The 13824-nt window shown below is 40.0% G+C and overlaps 1 long non-coding RNA gene across 4 annotated transcripts; it reads left to right on the top strand.

The window, feature by feature from the left end:
* Nucleotides 1-73: 73 nt before the first annotated feature.
* LOC147654722 (uncharacterized) lies at nt 74-12788 on the top strand. 4 transcript variants are annotated; one of them, XR_015282988.1, is made up of 8 exons: nt 74-146; nt 1585-1869; nt 2224-2267; nt 2377-2437; nt 2706-2843; nt 3962-4025; nt 6592-6686; nt 8659-12788. It is a non-coding gene; the product is annotated as an uncharacterized LOC147654722 (long non-coding RNA). The 4 variants fall into 4 exon arrangements; XR_015282990.1 differs by having other exon boundaries at nt 122-492; nt 11999-12788; XR_015282989.1 differs by lacking the exon at nt 2377-2437 and having other exon boundaries at nt 79-146; nt 11999-12788.
* Nucleotides 12789-13824: the final 1036 nt, after the last annotated feature.

Below are 13824 nucleotides of genomic sequence, written 5' to 3'. Positions count from 1 at the left end.
CCTGGATGTGCCTGCTTCTCCCAGCTGCCTATAATGGGGAGCAGTGTAAATAGCTGAGAGTTTGGAAACTAACTTTTTGAGACCTGAGCGAGATAAATCCCAGCTGTGGTCTAAGAAGAGTTCCTCCATGACTTCCAAATACCTGAGTTAAGTTTTTTGAAAAAAAAGGAGTGTGTTTTCATGAGCTTCTTATGAGAGTTGGTAATGAAATTAGCATTAGCTGGGTTGATATGGGTTATGTCCACAGTGCACCAGACTCTTCCTGGTGAGTGAATAAATAAATTATCCAGCTTTTCCACTTAGATATTCTCATTGTTTATTTCATGGTGAAACCTTGAGATGTCTGAAGTGGAAAAGCTGGGTAGCATCACATCTACTCACCCTGGTGACAAAGGGATGGGAAAGATGTACCCAGCACAGGGAAAGTAAAATGGCTGAACCAATTTTACTGGAAAAGGTGTATGTCTGTTATGCAAATACATAAAAAAAGGAGTAAGTAAAATAGTATTGAGGTCTTTCAATATTTAAAGGCAGATTTTTTAGGTGGGCCTGTTGTGATATGACAGGGGATTATGGTTTTATGTTAAAAGAGAGTCAATTCACATTAGATATAAGGAAGAATTTTTTCACAACCTAGGTGGCAAAACACTGGCACAGATTACCCAGAGTGGTGGTGAATTCCCCATCCCTGGAAATATTCAATGATGGAGGGGGGTCTCAGAAACTAGATCTATTTGAATATATCCCTGTAGGGGAGTTGTACCAGATGACCTGTAAAGGTCAGAGGGTTTGGACTAGATGATCTGTAAAGATCCCTTTCAACATAAACTATTCTAAGTTCTATGGTTGTCTCTGGGGCATTAAGACCCAACTGCTATTTAAAGTAGTTAGTGTTATTTCCTCTAAGCTCTAGAATTTACAACCAGTAAATGTCACTTTGCAGCAGTGTAAGAAGGTTATGATAAACTGATTATATGTAATTGAAATTATACAAGAATACAGAGAAATTTACTGTCAGGCAGAGTTGCTTCAGCTCAGGCAACTCTGCTGGTGGTGAGCAGCAAGGTCTGACAGTAACACAGAGGTACCCAGCTAGCAGCACATTATCTCAGGGCAGTAGCACAGCAGTGTATATCACTTGGACAATATCGATGGCATATGCAAAAACCTGGTTTTAATCACTCTGCAGATTAAATAGGTAGAAATAAAGAGGTAAAATAGTTTTAACTACATTTTTTTTTATTTTTAAAAAAGTAAAGACTAATCCTCCCAGACTTGTGGGTGAGCTTCAGTCAGCTTTAAGCCTTATCAAAACTTCTATCAACAAACTCCCTAAAGGTTTTAATTTAATTTGAGAGATGCCTGCTATGGCTTGCCATAAAATCATAAGGGGAAAAAATTGTTCCTGGGTACCATTATCTATGTGTTTCCAAAGTATCTGCTTTTTGGCTTGGGTTCCCTTCAACAGGCCAGCACACTGATGAATTGGTGTTTGATAGCATTTCTGCTGATTCTGATGATATTTTCATAGTTTTCCTTCTTAAAAAAAAAAAAAAGTTATTTAAACTCTTAATGTCTTCACAGAAAGTTTTCTCATTGAAAGGTGGCATTAAATTCAGTTTAGCGAAGGACAGAGAAGAGGATTTAAGGACAGGCAGATCCTCAGCATGGTTCAGAAACGCTTGGTTTATCTGTGTCTCTGAATCTGCATTAAATCTCCACCTGGAAAATGCTGAACAGAAAATGGGTACAACCTCACATCTTATGAAGATGATCTCATTCCTAGCTTTCACATCTTATGAAGATGATCTCATTCCTAGCTTGGTGCTCTGGATCCAAAGCTTATCTTTCCAGCAGGCTCTGGCTGAGGTATGTATGTGGTAAATCCAGTCAGTTTCTAACATACACATGGGATTCTAGTGCATTGACTTATCCTGCCCGATGCACTTACTTCCACTTCAGGGGGAGAGATGCCATATCCCATCTCCAGAGATACTGTTGTTCTGTTTTACACTGTTTGGAGGTTAGCTCTTCAGAGCTTCTATCTGTTTGACACACTTTGCTGATTATAAGACACCTGTTATTTCTGCAACACTATATAAATATTTATGATAGCTCTTGATATGTCTTAGTTGCTCTCATGTCCAAACCTCTCCTGTAAGGTGGCACATGGCTATGTTTCTTTGACCTCACACTTTTTCCTGCATTTTCATTCTGTGTTAGATTCTATTCACCTGGTGAAACAATGAATCCCCAGAGGATATCCAGTAAGTTGTGTGATTTTTTTATAGTTCAATGTACTATATAGTATACATATATGGGATGTACTTTTATGTTGGGATGTACATTTATTTATCTATGGGATGTATTTTACAGTAAAGCATCAAGCCCAACTACCAAGTGAAGAAACCAGAGCTGTTAGCAAAGCTTTTGAATGGTAGGCACACCTACCACTTACCAAATATTTGCACACAACTGCTCAGCCAAGACTGAGGTCTCCAGCGTGGTGCTTCACTGGTGCTCAAGCAAACTCTAATCCTTGCCCAGCCCCAGAGGCGGTGGAGAAGTGGGAAGAGAAGGGAGATCATGTGAGATGCACATCCTTTGCTTTTAGAGACGGAGTTGGCACATCAGCTCTGACTGGAAAGCAAAGGGGCTTTGTCGCCAGCAGTGCCGTGGCTCGTGGCTGAGATGCATCCTTGTAGGTCAGAGCCAAGGGAGAGCAACACGTGTCAAGGCACTGCGAGGCCATCCAAGAGGGCATTGCAGAGGCACTGAATACATGGCATTGCTGTTAACATTTTGGCAGACCAGGAAGAAGGGGAAAAAAAGAAAAGTACCAGGTAGGATGCTTTTAGTTTTAAATTTGTCACAACACCATGGAATCCTGATGTTCTAATTCCTTTGGTGTTTGCATTACTTTGTAGTCAAGCAGCTAAGAATTCAGCCAGAATAAAGGTGAACAAGGAGTGGTACACAGATATGCACACTGAGAAAATCTGACGTCATGGTTTTGCTGGAAAAATTTTGGATTTTTATGCATGATTTTGTTTGTTTTGTTAGTTCTTTATTGCTTGCATAAACTTACACTATTTCTGTAATTAAGTTTACAGGCTCATACCTTTGACAGACAGATGGAATTATTTCTCTCACATGCTCTGAGTTTTAGTTTATTAGTCAGCCATAATATATCCTAATATGCAGGATTAAAAACCCCAAAACAAGCACACACATGTATACATACTCCTCTCTCTCCATGTGTGTATACATTTTTCTCTTTGTAAAGTTAGTTTTAGTTAAAAGATTCATAAAACTGTTTATTTTGTAATTGAGAAAAGATATTCTGGTGAGAATAGTAGAAAGCTAAAATAATGCTTCTCTGCAGAGCTTTTTATTCCTCTCAGTGCAGACACCACTGAAAGCAGCTAGCAGAGGTGAGATTTTCTGCTGAAAAACAGACTCTGAGCAGCACAACCTGAGAACGTCGCTCATGGCTGATAATAGATTGTCAGTGTTTGGGCATGTTAGATACTGCAAAATATGCTTCACACTACACTGCAGAGAGCCTTCTTGTCAGTTTATAATTTTGGAGACTTGTTTATATTTTTACTAGTAAACAGGACTTCCCCTTTACTTTTCTTATCCTAGCTCTGTTTTAATACTGATACTTGGGTGTGGTGAGTTCAGCACAGCCTGTGCAGGACAGTCATTATGTGAAATGGCATGTAAGGTTTTCTTGTTTTACTTTTCCTTCTGTCCTTCATATGGCTGCAACAAAGAGGTCTTCAGGCTTTTCCATTTCTCAGGGCCCTTCTGAATTAATGTGCTGGGGAGCAGTCCTTGCTCCTTGTGTCACAATGTGCACACCATTATGCAGTGCCACCCCAGTGCAGCGGTACTTAGCTTGTTTGTGGCACTTAGCTCCAAAGCCGTTTGACTGATTTTACTCCATTTATTGCAGGGGGATTCCTACTGGCTTACTGTCCAGTTGCTCCCAAGTCCTTGCTTAATCTAGAAAGGACAAGGTAGGTTAAAAATGGACTTGGATTATGCCTGTGGAGGCTCCTTATTTGAGAGTCACTTGTCCTTTCATAATTTAAAGCACTAATCTTCCAGGGTTTCACTCTGTATTTCTTCCAGCCTCTCTTTTCCCTTTCCTGTCATTTAAACTGATTTCCATTTTGACTGTACACCCTTTCAGATGAAGCACACAATAGTTTGTGTAAAATTTTCTTCCAAATTCAGCCTGTTAATTTTCTGTTTGCTTTTTGCTTTCTACATGCTTTTAAACTTTGCTGTTTCTGCTTTAGACTGAAACCCAAAGCACTTCCAATAAAATTTTCAGTCAGCAGATTCAGGGAACCTTGGAGAAGAGAGGGGTAAAAAACATTTTGCTGTTTTTACCACCCACCTGGCTCTGGCTGAGCTCAATATGAAAATGGTGCTCAACACAGAAGGAATAAATTAGCACAGGAAACTCATGAAGGCTTCACACTAGCCAGGAAGTTCTAGGCTACCTTCTGGTCTGGCTGGAAGCTAATCTTATGGGAGAAGATCTCCATATTTACAGTCCTGCTTGAAAAGGTTTATCTCAGAGGATTTTCTAGGGACAGAGCAGGGAAAAAATATGGAGCTGGCATATCCTAACACATTTCCACTATTAAGCATGAAACTGTAACAAGTTCAAACTATACAGGCAAACATTTATGACCTTAGAGAAGGCAGAGGCATGAACAAGCACTTTGGTGCTTCTCATTCTGCTCCATTTTGGGGTCTGCTCTTAGGGGGGTTAATTTTGAGGACAATGCACTGTCTCTAGCCTTTTTCTCTTCAGTGTGCGTGAATCATCCGACCTCAGAACATCCCATATCTGGTTGCCTGTCTCACAGCACTGGGCAGCAAAATACTGTCGCTCTCTTGCTGAAGCTATCTCCTAAAGAGAATGAAAAGGAAAGAGCGATAAAAGGTTTTGCAGGCAGGCACTGAGCATAGAAACACTAGTGTTCTTCAGCTCTTGCCAAAATGAAATCTCCCTGTCCTGTAAAAGGACAGCAAACCTAATAACTTGGACCCACAGTCAAATCAACAGTGGATGGTGTTATACAGTGCTTCAGGCCGCGTGTATTTGGGGATTGCCGAGGTACCTAACCTCAGGCATCAAGGCAAAGCTCAGATCACTAGCAAGAATTAACTCATTTTTTTTTATTAAGGTAGCAGCTGTATGATAAAGACTATGCTTTGTTCTACATTTGTAAATAAAACCCCAATAAAACAGTAACTCTCATGCTGCTGAACAGTTCAATACAGCAGGCAAAAAATATTCCCAAATCAATCTAGGGTAGAAAGGTTTATGAAGATACCAAACTTTCTGTTTTTGTTCCAAAGGTTTACGTGATGTTGTCGTTCAGAAATCCAGTTTGTATCAGAAAGCAAGATATTTATTGAAATAATCAGATATGGGGGCAAGTGAAAAATAAATAAGACAGTTTATGTATGATGGGTTTTACTGCAGCTCTATAGTATAATTTTTTTAAAACTAAAAAATTGCAATATTGTATCTTGGATTTAAAAAAATATATCATAAAGTTTAAGTATTTACTGGTTTCATCAATGAATTAAACAGGAAAAGAAAATCTTGTGGCAATGAAAACTGCTGCTAATGAAAAAGTTAGCAGTGCCAGCACTGCAAACGAGGATTTGAATATCAAATAAAGAACTTGGCTGAACCTTTAAATTGGAATTGCAGAAATGGGAGAAAATTTAATAGGAACTTAACAGCAATAACTACCATTATAAACCTGAGATTTGCCATTAGAGAGTAAAGAAGAAACATACATGTGATGGTTAATCATACTCAGTGAGATGCTCTAAAGAAGAAAGGAAAAACAAGGCTAAAACCTACTGGCTTAAATATTTTTGCTGCAAATTAACAAGTATGGAGCCTCTCTGGAAAACTGAGTGCAACCTTGGACATGCAATTAAAAACAAAACAAACCCATAAATAAAACCCCAAACAAATCAGAAAAAGGTGGATTCCAGCTGCTGCACTGTGCAGAGGAAGGTCACTCAGAGGGACAGAGATTTTCTGTCATGCTGGGTGAGATTGTGACAAGCTTGGCTTGCTCCCTCTGGCAAAGCAAAGTTTGTATGAGGCTGGAAAAGCTGTTTTGATGATGACTGGGGCTGTGGACAGTGCTCTATAGAGTGAGGAGCTAAGGAAAGGGTTCCCTGCCATGAAACCAAAGGGAACAGCTCTCTGTGAATAAATGTTAAATGCAAGTTTGGAGAAAGTTTCCATTCTTCAGACAGAGCTTAAAAAGTATTGAGAATTGGGCAGCCATCCACAGAATTCTTAATATGGAACAAGATAGATTTATGAAGTGGTTTATGTGGTGTGATTGCTGGAGATAGCAGGGGTCTGGGTCTGATGACTCAAAGGTGCAGTGTGCTGAAAGTTTCACCTAAATGCTGGCTTCAAGGGGGTTGATTTATTTAATTATTTGCTACAAAAATACAGATTTCAAGCTATGAAGCCCAGGAGGAATAGGAAAAAAATTATATACTCAACATTTTTTTTTTTTTTCCTCTCAGGTGACTTAGACCAAATGGTGTGGAATTGTAAAAGAATAGACAGTGGATGAGGTCCTTCAAGCATTCCTCAAAGTAATCTTCCACCTCAGAAGCAGGTTTGAATACCTAGATTTATTTTAAAGCTATGTCACTTCAAGTATCTCAAATTCTCTCCTCTATTTTATAACTGCATTTTGGGTTCAGAAAGAACATTTTACTGGTTTGCCTTTATTACTCTCCTGCTCCTGATTGATTTCAAGAATTTGGGGCTCTTCATCATCTCTTTTTTTACCTTCACTAAAGCCAGTGGTTTTCTCTGTATTTTTTTTCAGCAGTGAAACTAGATAACTGAAAATGCCTAAACTGAGTTTGTCTATGAATATAGAAAGGAGCAGGGGCAAGAAATTCACAGCAGGGAAATATGCACTGTCCACAAGATTTCCCCATTTTGATAGGCTGGCACATGCCATTTAGCATTTTACTCCTTTTCTTGAAGCAAGGTGAAGAATTTTTTGCTCATAATTACTGGACAAATTCATAACATTATCTTCCACTTTCTAGGCCACTCAGTGACTACATATTCTCATTCTTTAAACTGTCTCCCAAGAAAATAGGATGCCAAGATATGGTGGGAGGAATGAAGTAGAACTTCAGTGTGTGAAGGAAGAGTGGTGACAGTGAGGAGTACATCCCAATAAAACCTTGACTTCGTGCTGAAATATTTCCCATATAAATATAAAAGGTGCTTCTTGATGCTGAGCCTTCAGGAACAGAGCCCTCTAGGAATTAAAGGGATTGTCTGCTGTGGCTCAGCTGGCCAAAGGAGGTGCCTCTTTTGCCTGCCGTTTCTACATTGGAGTTGCAGCAAAGGTCTCTCTGAGCCAGGATTAGGTTAAGTGCCCCCAAAACAGCAGGAATCTATCCAGGGCAACAATGTGCTTATGCAGATGAAGCCTACACTGAGCTCCTTGCTATGGCAGCTAAGCTGCCATCAATCACAGCACAGCTGGAGCAGCGACTGTGTTGTAGACATTGTCTTTGTTTGTAAAGCATGATAAAGTTGGGCCCACAGCTGGTGCTGAGAGGCTGTTTTTTTGAGAGCTGTGATGCAGTGTGGACCTTCTATCCCCCTCTGAATTCCAAAATGATGGAAGGGCAATATCCTTGCATTGTTTGGTATGGCTTGCTTCTGTGATGCCACATAACAATAAATCTAGTTCTGCATCTTCTGGTTGATGAAAGTTGTTTATCTCCAGCTGAGATGTTGGACTTGATTTATATTAGACTGATTTTTCTTTTGTATGAAGGTCAGCCTCATTACGTCTTTATAAGACTTCTGGAAAATGGATCTAATTGGGATTGTACCATAGCCCACAGTTTTCTGTGTTTTCCAACAAAGGTCAATTTACTATTCCGTAAACACAAATTCACTCATACAGGACTAGATAAGATATTACAATATATCTTAACCCCTCATCTGCAGAGGTGGGTTTGCCTTCCTATGGATTGCTACTGGTTGACTGCAGTCCTTAAACATTAAATCTGCCTGACACAGTTTGCTGGCCCCGAGACCAAATGGCCCAGGGAAATATACTTTGAAGCTCTCCTATCTTGCTGTGAAGAATGCTCCTATTAAACCTGTCTGTTGGGAATAGGACTTGGGAATAGTACATGTGAAAGCCAGGCCTGTACGGAGGGTTCTTATGGACCTAGAACAACTGATGGTTTTGCAGGGAGGATGACTGAGGGCCCAGGTCTATGTTCTAGTATTGCTAGTTACTGATACTGACATAACCTGTGCATCCTGCACTGATGCAGAGTTCATAATCTTCTGTGGGGTCACCATGCTACCCTCTCTCTACCCTACTAAGAAGTCTTCCCTAGTATCTGCCCTGAATACAGTAATATTAGCAAGAAGAACTTCTAACAATCTTTATAATTATGCAAGATTTCCATTTCCTTCTCTGTCCTCACTCTCCAAATTGAACTACCACAGACTTTTTTTTTTCTCTGCAGATTTTCTCTTTCAGACCTCTTGCTACTCTTATTACTCATATTTCCTTGCATTTTCTCTGTCTTGTGCTCCAGAATCCAGGCCAGGATGCAGTGCTCGAGGAAACCTTTCACTGACACTCGGTGTGACAGAAGAAATGTCTTTGTCTTATTGCACACTTCATTTCTGTAATGCTTTCCAAACTGAGTATTGTCTTTCTTCTGCAGAGCTAGATTGCTGCATCCATACCAGTTTTGTGGCTCCTATAAACCCAGCTCTTTCACCAACACACAGCTTTCTAGCTGATTGTTATCCCCATTGATTTGTTCTGTAATAGCTTGCCAGGAATAAACCCTTCACAATCCATTTGAATCAAAGACAGGCTAAATTAATCTTGTTGATTCTGGACAGCTACATTGCCAGTTCATTTCAAAATTTGTCCTGGTCTTGCACAACTTCTGTCACCTCTATAACTTCTCATTAACCATTTAGCCCTATATAGATGAAAATATTAAGTAGAATGAGCAGAGAGACTTGTAAGGCAACTCACTTGAAATACCTTCCCATTCTGTTTCTCTTGGGGATTTTTTATGACCATTTGTTGACTACTTTTTTAATATTTGTAGCTAGACCTGATGTCCTTAGGTAATCATGGGAATGGTGTGTGAGACAGTGCTGAGATCCTCCACTGAACTCAGATATATCTTCAAGACAAAGTATGTCCTTCCTTTCTCACTAGGTGTGTATCCAGTCTTGGTGGGGAAATACTTTTCCTGCACAAGAGTTGCAAAGGGTTGACTTAGGTTTGCAGTAATGGTTCAAAAAGTTTTTATCCAGGGGAAAACCCTAGAAAATATGTTCTTGGGAGTTTCAGTTAATGCATGTTGAGCTGATCTGCCATTGTGTACAGCCTCTTATTGCAGAAAATAGCTGGGTTGTGTTTCTCTGTGTGTAGTAATGTTGTGGTAGGAGCTGTGACCCTCTGGAGATCAATCATTTCTGAATTACAGATCTTGCTTGCCCAATATAAGTAACATTTGTAAACAGGGGTAATACCTTATATGAAATCGGCTGATGTGACTCCTATTTTATGGAAATTATTATCATAACAGTAAAATGAAAGGAAGAAAATGAATTGTTTTGTTGCTGTTATGGTAATGAATGTATTAGAAATGCATACAAAAACATCTCAGTGACTTAAGCCATTGCTCATATAAACTGTTAGCTCTCAGGTTTTTGTTTTTCATGGCTTTTTTGTTTTCTCCACTGCTCCTAAACAGCTGCAGCCTCCATTTGAACCTTGGGCCTGTGAACAGCACTTCATTCAGCCCTTTCAGAACAGAAAAGACAGGGTGCTTGTGACTAGTGGGTGCTCATTCCAGGCAGAAACCTGTTACCTGAGCAATGACTCACAGTGGAGTATACTTCCAGTTTTGCCATTTGTCCTGCTGTCTGACTGCATTTGGGAAGCCCACAAAGGAAAAACCAAGAGATTGATTTATAGCTTGGTGCTATCTGGATTGCATGTCAGTTAAGACATGTAGGTTTTTTGGTAGTCTGGACACATAACTCAGGACTAAAATCAGGGACAGCCAAGGATCTGAGACATAGAAGCATTAGTCCATCATGTTGCAAAAATTTGAGCTGCATTATCTTAACTAAACAATTTCCATTTGCTTGTTGCTTGTGGGATCTGCCTAGAACACTAATTTTTTTAATGCCTGAGTACTCCTGGGATCTGTTTACTGCAGAATTTAGACCAAGAGGGAATATTTTTATTCACCTGCTCCTTAGTGTGTAAATCCTCTTGACTGAAATATTTATCAACTTGGCAGAAGTGTAAGGGCCTGATTCTGAAAGGCACTGGTGGCTGAGTTGACCTTCTTCAAACAAGGTTTTAATCCATTTTGCTTTGACAAGACTAAATGACCATAAATATTTCTTTGCCTATTTCTATTCTTTTGCCATTATACAGAGCTCACTATGCAGTATATGCTATTTTTATTCATGAAATTGGTACAATCTTAACATAACTACTTATAACTAGAGTTTGTAAAATTAATTTCCTATCACCATAGAGGAAGGTGATATATTATGCCTTTTTTTAATTAAACCAGAAATACAAATTTAAGAGCTGCTACAAAGCAGGCTTAAGGACAAATAAAAAGAACTTGCATTTTAACTCATCTTTTAAGTCCCACACCTGCAACATCTGAAATGCAATTATGAGATACTATGATGTAAGTTAATAACCTTTTATTGTTCAGCCACTATGCCATAACAAAAATTAACTTTACAGTGTCTTTATAATTAATTTTTTTTCCATATGTCTGTTTTCTTCTTCAAGGGGAAGTCTCTCTTTCTGGAGATTCTGGCTTGTTTAGAGTTCTTTGTGTTACTAGACATGAAAATATAAAACACTTCAATTTAGAACTGTGTGCAAGTAGGAGTCTTCTTACATGGGCAATCTTCCATTCCTATCCAGGCAAGGTCACTTCATCATGATGAGAATTCTGTGTACATTGTCTCTTTTATAGAGAATTATCAAAAATTTGCATATGCAGACTCTCATGACAGTGGTCTCGAACTTGTGCCTGTCTTGCAACCCAAACATGAGAAATTTATATATTTGGAAGAATGCTGTGTGAAGTCACTGAATATTTAGTCAGAAGAGGCTGCTTATTGAGATCTTTCTAATCAAATATAAATTCTAGTACCTTGTTCCTCATTCTTGGAAATGAACCTGGGTTCCTCAATAAGTTGGGAAAGCAGATGATGAACATTTAAATCCCACCATCTGCACTCCCTTGAAAGCTCATGCACAGCTACTCACTGTGCTGTGCATAGTAGTATGACATTCATCATGCTGCTTTTTATGGTCCTGCATTGTGCTGGGCTAGACTGCACATTTTTCTGTTTGTGGAATTTCCCAGCCTTTCAGAAACGTTAATGGTGTGACTTGAGCAGAAGTCTTTGACTCCTCTCTTTCTTCTTCCATAAGCCATGAACCTTTAGCCTTGCATGACTGGGGCTTTATAGCCTGGGGAAAAGTAAACAGCCAGGAGGTCATGCTGAGACATGCAGTTGCATGGAAAAGGCTGGAAACTGTTTATAGATCCCTCTAATACATTGAGGGGCACTAGGAAAAGCCAGAAAATTGCAGGTTGAAATGAATTAGAAAGGAGCCACACACACAGTGCAGAAGGACATTGAAATCCCTGTCAGTGTGTGTTGGAGGTGGTAAAAGGTTTCATGGGTTTATAAAGCATGGGAAACATTTGTATTAGAAAATTCCAACCAGGACTCTTAATTGAAAACATTTAACTTTAGAATTTCTGGGTCAGGAAAGTTCCTAAATCACAAGTTACTTGGTCTAGGGAGGTGTTTTGGGGAAACATTGCTATGGACTTATCTGTTGTAACACTCGTCTTTCAGCGATCACTTATGTCTGCCATCAAAGCCAGATAGTAGGAGAAATAGCTGCATAGAGAATGCTGAGGCTTGTCCATCTGCACAGTGATTGATTAGGAGCATCTGAAGCTGATGGAATATGTTGATTTTAAAGGTACAAATCAAGTCTTGGGAAAAAAATGAAAAAGGAAAAATCCAGAAGAGAGAAAGAAAAGGAACAGAAAAAAAAAAAATCTCAGTACCCAGCCAGGAAGAACAGTGGTCTCAGTTGATCTTCCCCTGTTGGGACTGTCTCCAACGCAGCCAGTATCAGAACTGAAGAGGGAGAAGGACTTGTGCTATGCTATTTCCCTATAACTACGTGTCTTTCATCAGAACCTGCCCAAGATCCCTACTGGTTGTTGCTGTGAGTGATGCTCTTAGTGCTGACTGGAATGGGTTTATCAGATCCAAATGTTGCACATGGGTTAAGCTGTTAAGCTTCTGCACATTTGCTATTGCCTCTGCCGTGGCCTCAGCAATACTGGAGCTAGGGCTCAAGGACACTTTGGGCACTGGGGAACAACAGAGGATGGAACAGGAGTGGAGATGAGCACCAAGAGGAGAGCTGCCAGCAGGCAAGGACATGACACTTTGAAATCACCTAGTGTTCAAGTTTTCCAGATATCAAATTATATCTCAAGGAGAGAGAGAGTTGTTTTAAATAATTTAAAAATATTAAACAAAAGGGAACTGCACAGTCAAAACCTGTATATAGCACGGGATTCATTTAAGTCACAGCACAACGGTTATTAAATATATTTTTAAAACATAATACATTTTGAGGATTATTTTTTCTGTCATAATGAAAGAAATTAAATGTCCCCATTTTTCTTTTATAGAAAGACAACTGCTTTTGGAGCAACTCAGAATGGAAAAAACAAAAACAAACCAAAAACCAACCAGCCAACCATGTCAGCTTGACACTGTGTACACTGTGTGAGCTCCTAGATCTTATCAAGTGTTTATAGTTTCATGTTGAAAAGGCTGATAGACTTTCTATTACACAAGTGCTACCAGGTGCTTAAAAATACTTAAAAATACAATCTTATTTCAAGCCTGATGAATTTGTAGCTTTTTCAAATATCAGCAAGGATGGAATTTCACTTTCCCAGATCTCATGTGCACCTTTACTCTCACTGAGGGTTCTTCTGCAGCAGAGTACATTTACTTATGTATGCTGAAGTCAGTGAGATAATTTGTATAAGTGTCCCTGTTATAAGCAGGTGCCTGCCAGTGTTTACCACCTGTGTTTGGCTGAGCCCAAAGTGGATGTGAACAGTAACATCCACCTGGTGTCCAGTCACAAATGATGTTCCCCAGGGCTCAGTGTTGGGTCAAGCTCTGTTTAATATCTTAACCAATGATCTGGATGAGGTGATCGAGGATACCCTCAGTCAGTTTGCAGTTGGAACCAAAATGGGCAGGAGTACTTATCTGCTGGAGGGCAGGATGTCTCTTCAGAAGGATCTGGACAGGCTGGATTGATGGGCCCAATTACATGAGATTGAGCAAGGCCAAGTTCTGGGTCCTGCCCTGCCCTTCAGTCACAACATCTCCCTGGAGTTCTACAGGCTGGGGGAGGAATGGCTGGAAAACTGCCCAGAGGAAAAGGACCTGGGGGTGGTGGCTGATGGCAGCTGAACATGAGCAGGGTGTGCCCAGGTGGCCAACGTGGCAAATGACTTCCTGGCCTGTATCAGCAATGGTGTGGCCAGCAGGACCAGGGCAGTGATTGTGCCCCTGTACTCAGCACTGGTGAGGTCACACCTCGGGTGATGTGTCCAGCTCTGGGCTCCTCACTGCAGGAA

This window comes from Cyanistes caeruleus, chromosome 2 (genome assembly GCF_971803275.1).
Source record: "Cyanistes caeruleus chromosome 2, bCyaCae1.hap1.1, whole genome shotgun sequence".
Lineage (NCBI taxonomy): Eukaryota > Metazoa > Chordata > Aves > Passeriformes > Paridae > Cyanistes > Cyanistes caeruleus.
The sequence above is the reverse complement of the archived record's forward strand: the minus strand, read 5'-3'. Positions and strand labels throughout refer to the sequence as shown.